Below are 12,559 nucleotides of genomic sequence, written 5' to 3' on the forward strand. Positions count from 1 at the left end.
ATGTCGCATAACACCAGTCTTAGGGGATAATTCATACAAAAATGAAAATTCCGACATCTACTCATCATCATGTTGCTCCAAACCTGTTTGACTTTGTCTCTTCTGTGGAGCACAAAAGGAGATGTTTAACAGAATATTAGCCTCAGTCATCATTCACTTTTATTACATCTATATACTAAACAGTTGCACCACTCTTGCTCATGGTATTTCAACGCAAAAAACTGCGTCTTATTCACAAACCACCCGCAATCTAGTTTAGGCAGGTGCAATCAGCGCTGAAATAGCACTGCATCTTGAGTATTTAAATTAAGTCATTGTCATTCCTTTCCTCGCAAACACACCTCCTTTCTATGTAAATTAGGCTAACCGGAGATTTAGGTTAATTCACAAAAATCACCCAGTGCAATTTACATTGCACAATTACCATCATAAAATGGCAGTAAACTGAATTTTATGTAAAAGAGATGTTTGTGTTGCTTTTCTATCAATCATATTAGCAATAATTCAAAAATGCGAGCAAAGATCCTGACTACCACCCCTGAAGTCACGAGTTCGAATCCAGGGTGTACTAAGGGACTCCAGCCAGGCTTCCTAAGCAACCTACTGGCCCGGTTGCAAGGGAGGGTGGAGTCACATAGGTTACCTTCCTCGTGGTCACTATATGGTGGTTCGCGCTCTTGGTAGAGTTGTGCGTGAATGCCACGGTGATTAGTGTGAGCCTCCACACGCATTAAGTCTCCACGGTAATGTATTCAGCAAGCCACAAAATACTCAGGGGACTTTACAGTACACAAATTGATCTTGCCAAGCATGAGAACAATTTTGCCCCCTAATTTGTCAGCGTTTTTTAATTTGTGCTTTTAATTGAGTAGTTTTATTTGATGACCCTAGAGAATTTAATCAATTGCGCTATTAAGGTTAGTCAATAACAACATAAAAAGATGGAAGTTGATTTCATGTATCATGAGAGCTGAGTGACATTTGTCATTTTAGGGTACACAAGGACCACCTGTTACTAAAAACAATTAACTACTTTACCTGCAATTATGACCTAACATTCACTGTTTTTGTTTAGCTTAGATTGCATTTACTGTGATAACAATGCGTCAGTGCATTCTCCTTTTACAAACGGCCAAAATATGTTTTACTTTACAGGTTTTCTCAGCTGTTGCATGTTAAGAACAATTACACTATGACACCATTATTGTTCTCGTCTTCCTTAAGTTATTAGAATTCGATTTTTGCCAGAGACCTTGGAAATTGCTTCCAAGCTGTCTCTACCCTGTCATTATGTACCCAAATTAAAGCACTTGTTGCTCAGAGAGGGGCCACCCCTCTTTACCTGTCACAATGTATTGAAGTGGAAACAGGTGTCTCATTCGAAATGATCTGTGTCTCTACTTATATATTTATTTAATTGTAGTCGCCTGATGGCTTCTCTTTACAAATTGAGTTATTCTTTGCACACTTCAAATGCTTGACAGCTCACTGCAGGGCCCAGGAGATGCCTGTAACATGGTGCATGTAAAGAACTTCTCATGTTGACAGTTGTTCCCTCTGGGTCAGTCTTCATTATGTGTTATCCTCAGAGAGGAATTTGTCTAGAGAAATATCTTCAATGTTTGTTTAATGGTACGGATGATGCTTTGATGGGTGTTTGCGAATTTTGAGGTTCATTTCTTATAATTTAGCCTGTACAACTCAGAACGACATCACACTGTCAAATCAAATTACAGCATAATATAATGTAAAAATTTGAGCCAGTGGGTCCATAACAACTGTAAACTTTTTGATTAAAGATTACAAGGACAAAAGCATTTGGAAAAAGCCAAACAAAAACAAAAACTAATATGCATGGATGAATCATTCACAATAAGCTTAGTAACATGCATGAATAAAATAAACAAGGTCAGTTTTGATTTCATGTTGACTTGATCAGCCGATAAGATTCACGAAAGTTTGAACTCAGCAGCTCAGGTTAGCAGTTTGAATCACTTTCTCTGCGTATCATACAATCAGCCATCAGTGAGTTCACAGCTGACTGGAATACAAGATGCGATTGCTCATCGCTGATGATCTACTGTTAATTAAACTACTGCTCATTTTCGTATATGAAAATGTTCATTTTGTAGTGTTTGTTTATTTTGTAATACACTGTAAATTATTGTAAAAGTGCATATTTTGTTCCCTTTATCTTTGTTTGTTGGGAACCTGGGAGTGCAGTAATTTCAAAATAAGAGTCCCTGGTGTATTTGGTGTATTTGTTTTAGCTGGTTTATAATTTAAAGCCCCATGTTATGTACCAAATCGTATTTATTTATTTATTTCCTTCTGGTTATTATTGGTATTTTGGTAGTACAATAAACTGCATCTATAACATTTATAATGATCTTTAATAATTTTTAATGTTATGACCTGTATTTGTGTTCTTTGGATTTTTATTCTGCTTGTAAACAACCATCAAAATCAAGAGCAACTAAAACAGCCATTTGGATCCTAAATGTTTCAGTTTAGGAGCCAGTGGCTCCATCTTCAATTTCACGAGTTTGTTTGCCAATATAATCTTTACTCTATTAAGGTTAAACTTATTTGGCTTGCTGTCCACGGTGGAGGGGCTCAAGGAAGCAGCTTCAACTCAAGCTCTAAATGCTTTATAGTTGATTGTAGACATGTATGCTGTAGTAGAACCGTTTATTATGTGCGATGTTTAACCCCCCCCCCCCAAAATGGGTGAAAGAAACACCAAATCATAGGCTAACAGAAGTGCTCGATTTTGGTAAACTGCATTGAAGCAGCCGGCTTGCGTAGGCAGCCTCAAGCAAGGGCCTGCTCTGAGTGGGAAGTTTAGATGAAGGACATTTATGCAGCTATAGGGGGCAGTACCACTGATATATTGCATCTAATTAGCCAGCTTACGGAGGCAGCCTCACATAAGGGCTCGATCTGGGTGAAAGGTTTAGACGAAGGACATTTATGCAGCTATGGGGGGCTGTACCGTTGATATATGCATCTATTCAGCCATCTTACGGAGGCAGCCTCACGTAAGGGCCAACTCTGGGTGAAAGGTTTAGATGAAGGACATTTATGCAGCTATAGGGGGCTGTACCATAGATATATTGCATCTAAACGGCCAGCTTACGGAGGCAGCCTCACGTAAGGGCCCGATCCGGGTGGAAGGTTTAGATTAAAGGACCGGTGTATGACAATAGGGAGCTGTACCATAGGTATACTGTCAGATCAACTCGCTTGCGATGGTAGCCTCGTTCAAAGGTCTACCCAGAGACAGGGAAATATGGTGCTTGAAATGAACAAGAGGAGATGGTGACCGCAGTTGTAATGCTCGTTACAGCTGCTGTGAAGCAAAGACAAAGGGATTTAGCGGAAGCATGTTAAAACACTGCTGCGGAAGTAGAGTAAAGTGGGCCTCCTGCGGAAGCAGAGTTAAGGCAGTGCTGTGGCAGTGGAGTAGAGGAGATGGAATAGTAAAAAGGGGGGCATAGTGATGGTGCTACTATGGGAGCGCTGCTGTGTTTCCATTGCTGTAGATGTACTGCTATAAAAGTGAAACCCCTGTAGAAGGCACAATTCAGGCGTTGCTGTAGAAAAGACAAAATGGTAATATTTTGGTGAAACTTATACTAGGGAGACATTTCACACCCCTGTGAATAAGAAATAATCTGTGAAAAGTTAGATCCATGACCACTGGAGAGTGGGCTGCACTTGTACTGGTAGAGGGAAAACTTCTGCTAATGCTTATTTGAGGGGAAAGCATGCGGTTGACGTTTCGGGGACATAAGTCTAGAGAGAAGAGAAAATGAATATTAGTGACATTTAGAAACAATAATGTGACCAACAGCATACAATTATCTAAAAATAAAGAGGGCTGCAAAGAGGGCTTCCTGGGAAATACAGCTTTAAAAACAGTGTGAACAACAGCATAAAATTATCTGAAAAACAGAAGAGCTTTAGCTCTGCACTGCAAACGGAAATGCAGGAGAAAATGGACTTGCAGTCATAATTCACTTGTGGCCATTCACTCCTTAGGAGTACTGTATGACCACCACCTGCTGTACAATATACGTCTTGTATGATTGATGTATCTGCATTGCAAGAATTTGAGGAGGTACTCCGTACTACCCCCAGAAAATCAGAGAGAGGGTGCGAGAGACCGCTGAAGTGCCGCTAAGAGGAAACACCTGTGTGCTAGAATGAGATTGGGAATAAAATTTAGAGAGTTGAGATGAAAGGACCGGTGCACGGCCATATGAAGCAGTAGCACTGGTATATGGTGAAGCAGTGGCCGTTTTTTTTCACTGAGCGGTTGTATTCAGTGCACTGAATTCAGTGCAATTCCCTCCAAAGACGCACCTCAAAATTGCCGGATTTACAGTGCATTTCAGCGGCTTCTCCCCCTCTGCACCCGTGGAGTGCAGACAATGCCCCTGGGCGCTTCGGCAGAGCGAAAATAAGAGAGTATATTCTAAAAGAGTATATTTTCATTCACAAAAAGAGCGGCACACACACGGAGCGTCTTTTTAAAGATGCCTTTCCGTTTGTGTGTTATTCCTGGTTGCGGTCATTATCTCTCCGCTTCTGACGGCCACAATCGCTGTCTTACGTGTCTGGGCACTGCCCACGCGGAGACATCGTTCGTGGATGAGTCACGTCCTCATTGCGAGAAATTGGCATTTTTTAAAAAAAGCAGAGGTGTTTGGGGCTCCCAAGAGTGACCCCTAGTGTCACTACATCAACACAACATCTCATTCCCTCCATCAGGGAACGGAGGTTACGGAAGTAACCATGACGTTCACTATCTGTCACTCGCTCGACGTTGTGTCGATGTAGTGACACTAGGGGTCACTCTTGGGAGCCCCAAAATCCTCTGCTTTTTTGAAAAAAGGCCAATGAGAATTGGCGAGTGAAATTTGCATGCCACTCCCCTGGACATACGGGTATAAAAGGAGCTTGTATGCAACCACTCATTCAGGTTTTGTGCTGAGGAGCCGAGACCAGGTCCCAGCCATTTCAGCGGGTAGTTCAGCGTTGTGGAAAGAGGGAATGGAGGTTACGAAAGTAACCAGGACGTTTTCATTACCAAACTTTACATTTTATTTATTTATTTTTTTTATAAAAAATTGTTGAGAATTTGAACAGGGAAAAAGCTCCATCAACGTCTCCAAGCCTGATCTAGTTTGCATTTGGCCTGGTTCTTAGAAACACCAAGGCACTCTAAAATCACTTGACACGGTTGTTTTTCAGACTCTGAAAGGGTCAGGAAGATAAAAACACAAGCTGAAGCAGCATTGCAAGTATTTGCAGCAACAAATAAAGGAGCATCAGCACGATTAAAGATGAATTAAAGATGAAGATTTTAGGGACAATTGGCTTCACACACAAACTACATGAATAGTGATAGACCAATATATAAGCCATGAACTATTTTGAGATGTTCCTGTGCCTGCTTTGGGTGATTAACAGAACTATTAGTTCCCCGTTTGTCAGTTCTAGCATCTACCGACTGCCTGGAAGTCAATGGCTAATAATACAAATTTGCTAAAATTTTAATCAAATGAAAGTATAACAATTAATTTTCAATATGATATTGTATTATTTTAATCAAATGAAGTGCTTTTATTCAGAACCTCACAGCACAATCTAAAATAAATTTGAGTTATATTTTATCAAATAAAGTGCTGCACTACAGAGCAACAAAGATGTAAGATATTGCCTAAATATAATACAATTACTATTGATTTATTATTATTATTAATTGTAGTAGTAGTATAACAGTGAATATCACATTTCTGTCATACTTTTATTATTTAAATTGAGCTTTTATTTTGGAGGAGCCTTTATTTTGAAGTGTTTCTGCGTTGTTAAGACCAAGTTGCTCTGATGTCATGACGAGCTTCCCACTCCAGAAAAGCAGGTCGCTATGTGAATAAGTGATTATTAAACCGCAAAGGCTGCTATTTAATTAAATATGTACTCAAAATTCACAAAGTGAATTTGCGCTCTGTTCACTGTCATCTGCTTTAAACAAAGCACTCGATGCACAAGACGGTGTTCCCTGTACGAACCAAGTAGTATTAAAAGGATTCAAAAGTCTCCACACATTCACAGCGTGTCGCTCATGCAAACTATATATTTATTTCATTAAATCGCAGCTTTTGCGGTAAAATAATCTCACTAAGTGTAACGATGTTGCTGCTGGCAATGACAATGACGATGAAATGAAGAACTCAAGTGCAAATTTATTATTAAACGTAAAATCCAGTAAACCCTAACAATAAACATGAAAGAAACATAAAACATGAACTTGACTAAACTTGACATAAACTTGGCTTGACATTAACATAACAACATTACCAATCACAATACCTGACAAAGGACAATGGAAAACATGAGGGCTTAAATACATGGACATGGGAGAACACATGACAAAGATAACCAATAAACAGACAGAACTGATAACAAGATAATCAACCAATAAACCAATGAAAATAAGACACAAGAACATGGAGGGAAACAGGAATCACATGACTAAGGAACACATGACATGAAACAGGAAATAAACTTTCCAAATTAATGACAAGAAATACATGAACACACACATTAAACATTACACTAGGACATAAAATGATTTTAATTTGTGCACTGAATGTTTACGTAATGACATTCATCCGTTAGATGGTATCATTTTTTTGTATCGGAGCATTTTTACGAGTACCAGTACATGAGTGCGGTATCGGACCTGATACCGATACCAGTATAGGTATCGAGACATGCCTAGAACAATTTCTGACACTTACCAATCATATTACAGCTATAGTGCTCATCCAAACATATATACCTGCATAAGTATCCTCCTGAGACCAGAGCGTGACTACTGTGTGCATTTGCAAATAGTTTTCCTAAAAATTGTTGGCAACATACATATGTGGACAATTTTAAATAATACCAAGCTATAGAAAGTCAGATTTTTTTGTTATCAGATTGTTTATAATGCTTCCAGGAGTGTTGGTTATTCATGTTTTTGAGACATTACAGACATTACATCAGAAATTAGCACAATTAATTCTGATTCAAAGTAACGGCCAGCATCATCCAATCACTGCCAACCATGTTAAAATAAAATTATAAATTATAAATTATGAATCTATGTATTGATTACCATTGTCCCATGTCTGCCAAACATGTTGAGTGGTTCAAACATCATCTGCAGCCTGAAACTGAACTTTTGGTCGGATTTTAGGAGTAAAAGAACTTAGCTGCATAGAGAGCTATAAGATGTTCCCTTGCTCCCTATTTAGTGAATGCCTTAACCTCCAGTGTGCTGTCTGTCTGCACTGGTCTTCATCCTAACTCCATTCAAAGCCTCTGAAAGCAAAATTTTTCAGCATTTGGATGAACCCGTTGATTCTCTTTGTGATAACGCACAGTAAATATAGGGTTTCTAAGGAAAAAATATGCTAAAGTATATATTAGTGTACATTGTGTTGAGCAGTGTGGCATTCGTGATAAATCGCTCAAATTTAAAAAATGGCATATCGGATGAAACTCTAATCTTTTGACTCAAACAGGTTTCAATATAAAAACTTAATAAGGTTTCTTACAAGATGCAGTTTTGTTGGAGTTTCCCCTACGACACACTCTGTTGTGAACGATGCCATGTTGTTTTGTCACATGACTCCATATGTCAAAAGTTTAACCCTTTACTGACAGCCCAGAGTCTTCTGAACTGAGACCAGTCAGTTTAAATGAATTTAATGTTTGTGTTGCGTATAGCAAAGCCAAAATACAACGTCCGCACATGTGTTTGCTAGGTCGCACGAGGGTATTTTAGAGGCATTAGATTACGATAAAAACATTTAGCATGTAGTAGTTTAACATGATGATGGCATGAAAAGATGAAGAACAATATGGAATGCCAAAAATACTGTCACATGCTAATTAATCAATCAGCCCTCCATCTACACTTTCTCCTGATGGAAAGACCCCAGATAGAAACCGTTATTAATGGGGAGCATTCCTCATTCATGCCACCCATTTATTCTGCAGTGTCTCCCACACCAGTCAATTTATGGGACTCGGGAGTGTACCTGAGACCAGGGAGAATGATCAGACTTCTCTGCTTCTCAGATTGTGCAGCGCAAGCACAACTGGCAGGGCACATTGAGAGTGGAATTTACATTATTTATCAGAACACCACTGCAACTGTGTTTCTGTTCTGTTCTTGATTATTTTCCAAATTTCCACAAAATGCACTTGCCATTATGTCTGCTGTTTTAAATAGCCTGTCTCAAGTAAAAGGGGACCACTGAAAAAGGTAATGTGCTCTCTTCTGGCTTTATTGCTGATTGATCATGTTTACTCATCAATATCATGTTCTGAAATGCCTTATAATAGGTTTAGGGCAAAATTGCATCAACAATTGCTCTGCCGTTTCCTAGGTTAATTTTTTTTTTTTTTTATCCAATCAGAGAACATATCAGCTATTTTTTTTTTTTCCAGCACCTCAACAGCCATAAATGGTAAATTAAATTAGGGGACTTTGGTAAAGCTCATTCAGCATTGCCTTGGGTAACAGGCAAGAAAGTGGAAGGAAAATAAATAAATTATGTAGCTATTTCCAGTTCAATACCTCAATTCTCCTGTTCAAGGGAGGATAGATAAAGGACAGAGGGAGACGTACAGCAATGATCAACTCAGGAATGGTTTTGATGTACTGACACAAAGCATTTGGTTTTTCATGTATACAAATTGTAAAGCCTACAAATGGAAATGTCTACAAATGTATCGATACACCTTAAAAAATATGATGCCATTAACCTTGCAAAATTTGGCAAATTCAGATTCATCAGCTCCTGTATATCTTCATTGGAAGCACTCATTTTAGAAGTCTGGCATCTTCTAAACACAACTTTGCTTCCTGGCAGACTAATAAAAACCTTTGCACCCCTACTCCCAGAAATTAGCTAGCAAGCGGCAAATAAAATTGGAATTTTTGCCACCTCTTGTGATTTCAGCCTTTTTATGAGCAGTTTAAATCAGAGAGTCTGTTAACTGTATGGTGGAAGGTTTGTAGGTTGTTCGAATGTTGTCTGAGGTTGAGACAATAATACACACAATTTGAAAAGTGTGTATATTTCACACATAGATGCACAACTGCAAAACCTGAACTGATAAGATCTTGGTGGCAATTAGCCATCAGCTACTTTGAAAGTACAAACTACTATGTCGTTTAATTTATTTTTCAGTGAATAAAACAAAGAGGCCAAGATCAAACATAGTAGCTGCAGTGGCTAATAAAATTTAACTATAAAAAGTATAGTACAACCTTCACACACATGCAGTATGAGTAGATGTTGACTTCATTAAAATCATATGTAATCGCATTGTTGTAATAGCTGTTGTGTCATACTGACTGTGGAAATGTTTGGTAAAAACAAATGTTTAGTTATCAGTGAGCAACACATTGGAGGCTTTTTCCCAAGGCAAAGCCTTTAAATAATGTCCTCGCTCGGAGTCAGAGTGTAGAATAATCAGGCAGTCCTTAAACAGCACTGGCAGAATGATTTATTCCCACTTTGGTGCCCAGATTAGATTTTTAATGTATTTAACGGATTGCATCCCCGTGGTTAAAATCGTACGAACAGGAGGAGGCACCTCGTGCTTCTACTGTGTGACCCTAAATTAATTTTAATATCTGACAAATCAAATACACTTAGCCAGGAGACCTGGCTTTGGGAGAGAAGATTTATGAGACATTAGTAAAATAGCGCGCAGCAAGGACTGACTAAATACACTTCTGTGCTCCTGTTTGGGGAAAGAGAGACCTCCAGGAGCCCGAGGTTATTCTGCTATGGGAGGAGATCAAAGCTTCACTCTAGTGTGGTGGCCTGTGTGGTGCTTCGAGCAGCTGGAATACAAGAAACAGCCACATCAGAGCACTGATATGATTACTGCCACTGCTGGGTGCATAAAGCAAAGAAGGAAGGGCCTGATCTTTATTGACATTGCTTGCACTGTAAGCCACAGTACTTAGCGAACTCATATTCATAAAATATATGTAAATAAATACTTGTACAATAAAACAATATATTTACATAGAGTCTCAGCTTCAGATGGCATGCCAGTGGATATGATGCATATTGCCACAAGAATGTCAAACTGGCAAGCCAATTGGCTGGCTTCTACACACTTTAAAGGAGTTAAGATGCACAAGTTTTTATGAGGGGGGTCTGGGTGTAATTGGTTAGCAGTTGGTAGAATCCATTACTACAACATTATGCGAGCAAACTCCAAGTTTCTTCATTGACAGCCATTCAAAAGTAGCTGTGTATACTGACTAAATATTTTTTTTCAGGGTTCTGTACTTCTAGGGCTGCATGTGTCATTCGAGCAACTGCCAATGAGATGAACAGGAATGCTAATAGATAGCGCTCTCCAGGTACAGGTCCCTTGGTTTTTACCATTCCACAGGGAAACAAAGTCATACCAGGCTGCCACAATAGACCTTATTCAGAGTAGAGCCACATACATTTTTTTATGGGAATAAAAATGAGGCTGTAAGGGATATACTAACAATCTCCTATTAGGGATGTCAAAAGTACCTGTATTTCAGTACCAAGTTGATACTAAAATAAAAAAAGATGTCACGATACCAGTGTTTATGCAGTATCGGTAGTACCGAATACTGACTCTTTTTGAAACCTGTGTGCTGTCTGAATGACACAAGACTGCTTTCAAATGCTGACACAAATTTGATATATTTGGGAAAAAAAATTAATTCACAATTAATCTAATTAAAATTGGTATAGGCCCTAGTGTGACTATAAAACCGCAGAAGGATGTGATTTAATTAAATAAACATACTGTCTACTTTACAGTGAATGTGTGAAGCTGCTCATATACTAAAGTCACTGCATTAAGAGCATCAAGCGCTGTGTGTATTGTAATAGATGACAGAATAGAGCGCTTATTCAGTGTGAAGTGAGTAGTGCCTGCAAACTATGTTTATTTAATTAAATCACAACATTTTATGCTTTAATAATCACACTGGGCAATTTATGCTGCCTTCATGTGCTATCAGAATATTCCTACTACCCACTTCTGAAGTACGCCGTGTTCAAGTGCTTTGTTATCAGAAAGAACAGGAAACATGGACGATGCCAGGTTCATTCATACATATTTGTTTTAGGAACTTTTATTGACACCAGTTACACCATAATACATATTACTCTGTTAGCTTGCTGACGATAATGAAATTTTGGTCAAAAACAAGCTATTTTCACTGTGTACAAATGTACAACATACATCAACTGGTTGCTGATTTGCATAAATTAATATGACTGAAATGGCAAGCGCTAATAATTAGCTGTATTTAGAAATATGAATAAAACCTATCATTCACTACAGAACCGTAGTCTCCTCAGCCATGTTGAAAGTTTACCTCTCCTCCCATCTCAGAAACTCGGGTATCAAAATGATCTCTGAGTTACCAGTCGTAATTGCGACTTAAGGGGTTGTTCATGTGCAACTTCTGAGTGGAAAACTCGTATTTACAATAATTCAGATAGCACATGAAAGCAGCATTAAACAACTGCTTATCCGGAGGTGTGACGCTACCGTCAAAAACACACAAACTGAAAAGCCTTCATATCAAAATAAAAGCTTGATTCAACTTGCAACCGAAATATGTTAATACTGTATAATGTAATATTCACAAAAATTTAAATATAATGTTTAAGCAATATCTCACAAGCAAGAGTGCTTTTGTACTGAAAAAAGTTAACAATGTTTTCATTTATAATATGATGCTCTGCTGTGCAGCACTTTTTGACCAAAAATAAAATAAGACCAATGGTCTTTTTAGATTATGTTGTGAGGATCTTTACAGAAGCACTTTATTTAAAAAAAAAAAAAAAAAAAAAAGGAAAGGCAATGGTGTGTTTTCATTTTATGAAAGTTTTATAAATGTATTTGATAAGACAATAATTTGCTTTAATTTTGGTTTTAATTAAAAACATGGAACACAGAAAATGTAAAATAAAATATAAAACGCTTCATTGGGCCCTACTCATAGCTGCAGGAAGTAGGGGTGCTGAGGGTGCTGCATCACACCCTGTCGGCGTTCCCGCCCACCCTTTGAAGTGCTGTCAAAATAGTGTATGCATTAAAATTAATGACAATTAATTAATATTCTTTTTTAAACCATCATATTCTGTGTTAATCTCATTAATGAAAGTAACGACGAAAATGTTAAGGGGTATTTTTTTTTTTATTTCATCAACAATAACAAAGACGACAAGAAAAAGAAGATTATGACAATAATTTAATGATTTTAATTGAAACTAATTAAAACTGCGTGAACTGAGCTGATCACCGATCAACTGTCTAAGACACTGACAATGAATAACAGTTCCTTAAACGATTAACAACACCGTAACTTCTAAAAAAAATAATACTAGCAAATACTTTAATATACTCATTATATGCTATTATTTCAGGAGCTCAGATTTTCCAAAGACAGTTTTCATATGCTATATATTTAATG

Source organism: Myxocyprinus asiaticus, chromosome 10, assembly GCF_019703515.2.
Source record: "Myxocyprinus asiaticus isolate MX2 ecotype Aquarium Trade chromosome 10, UBuf_Myxa_2, whole genome shotgun sequence".
Classification (NCBI taxonomy): Eukaryota; Metazoa; Chordata; class Actinopteri; order Cypriniformes; family Catostomidae; genus Myxocyprinus; species Myxocyprinus asiaticus.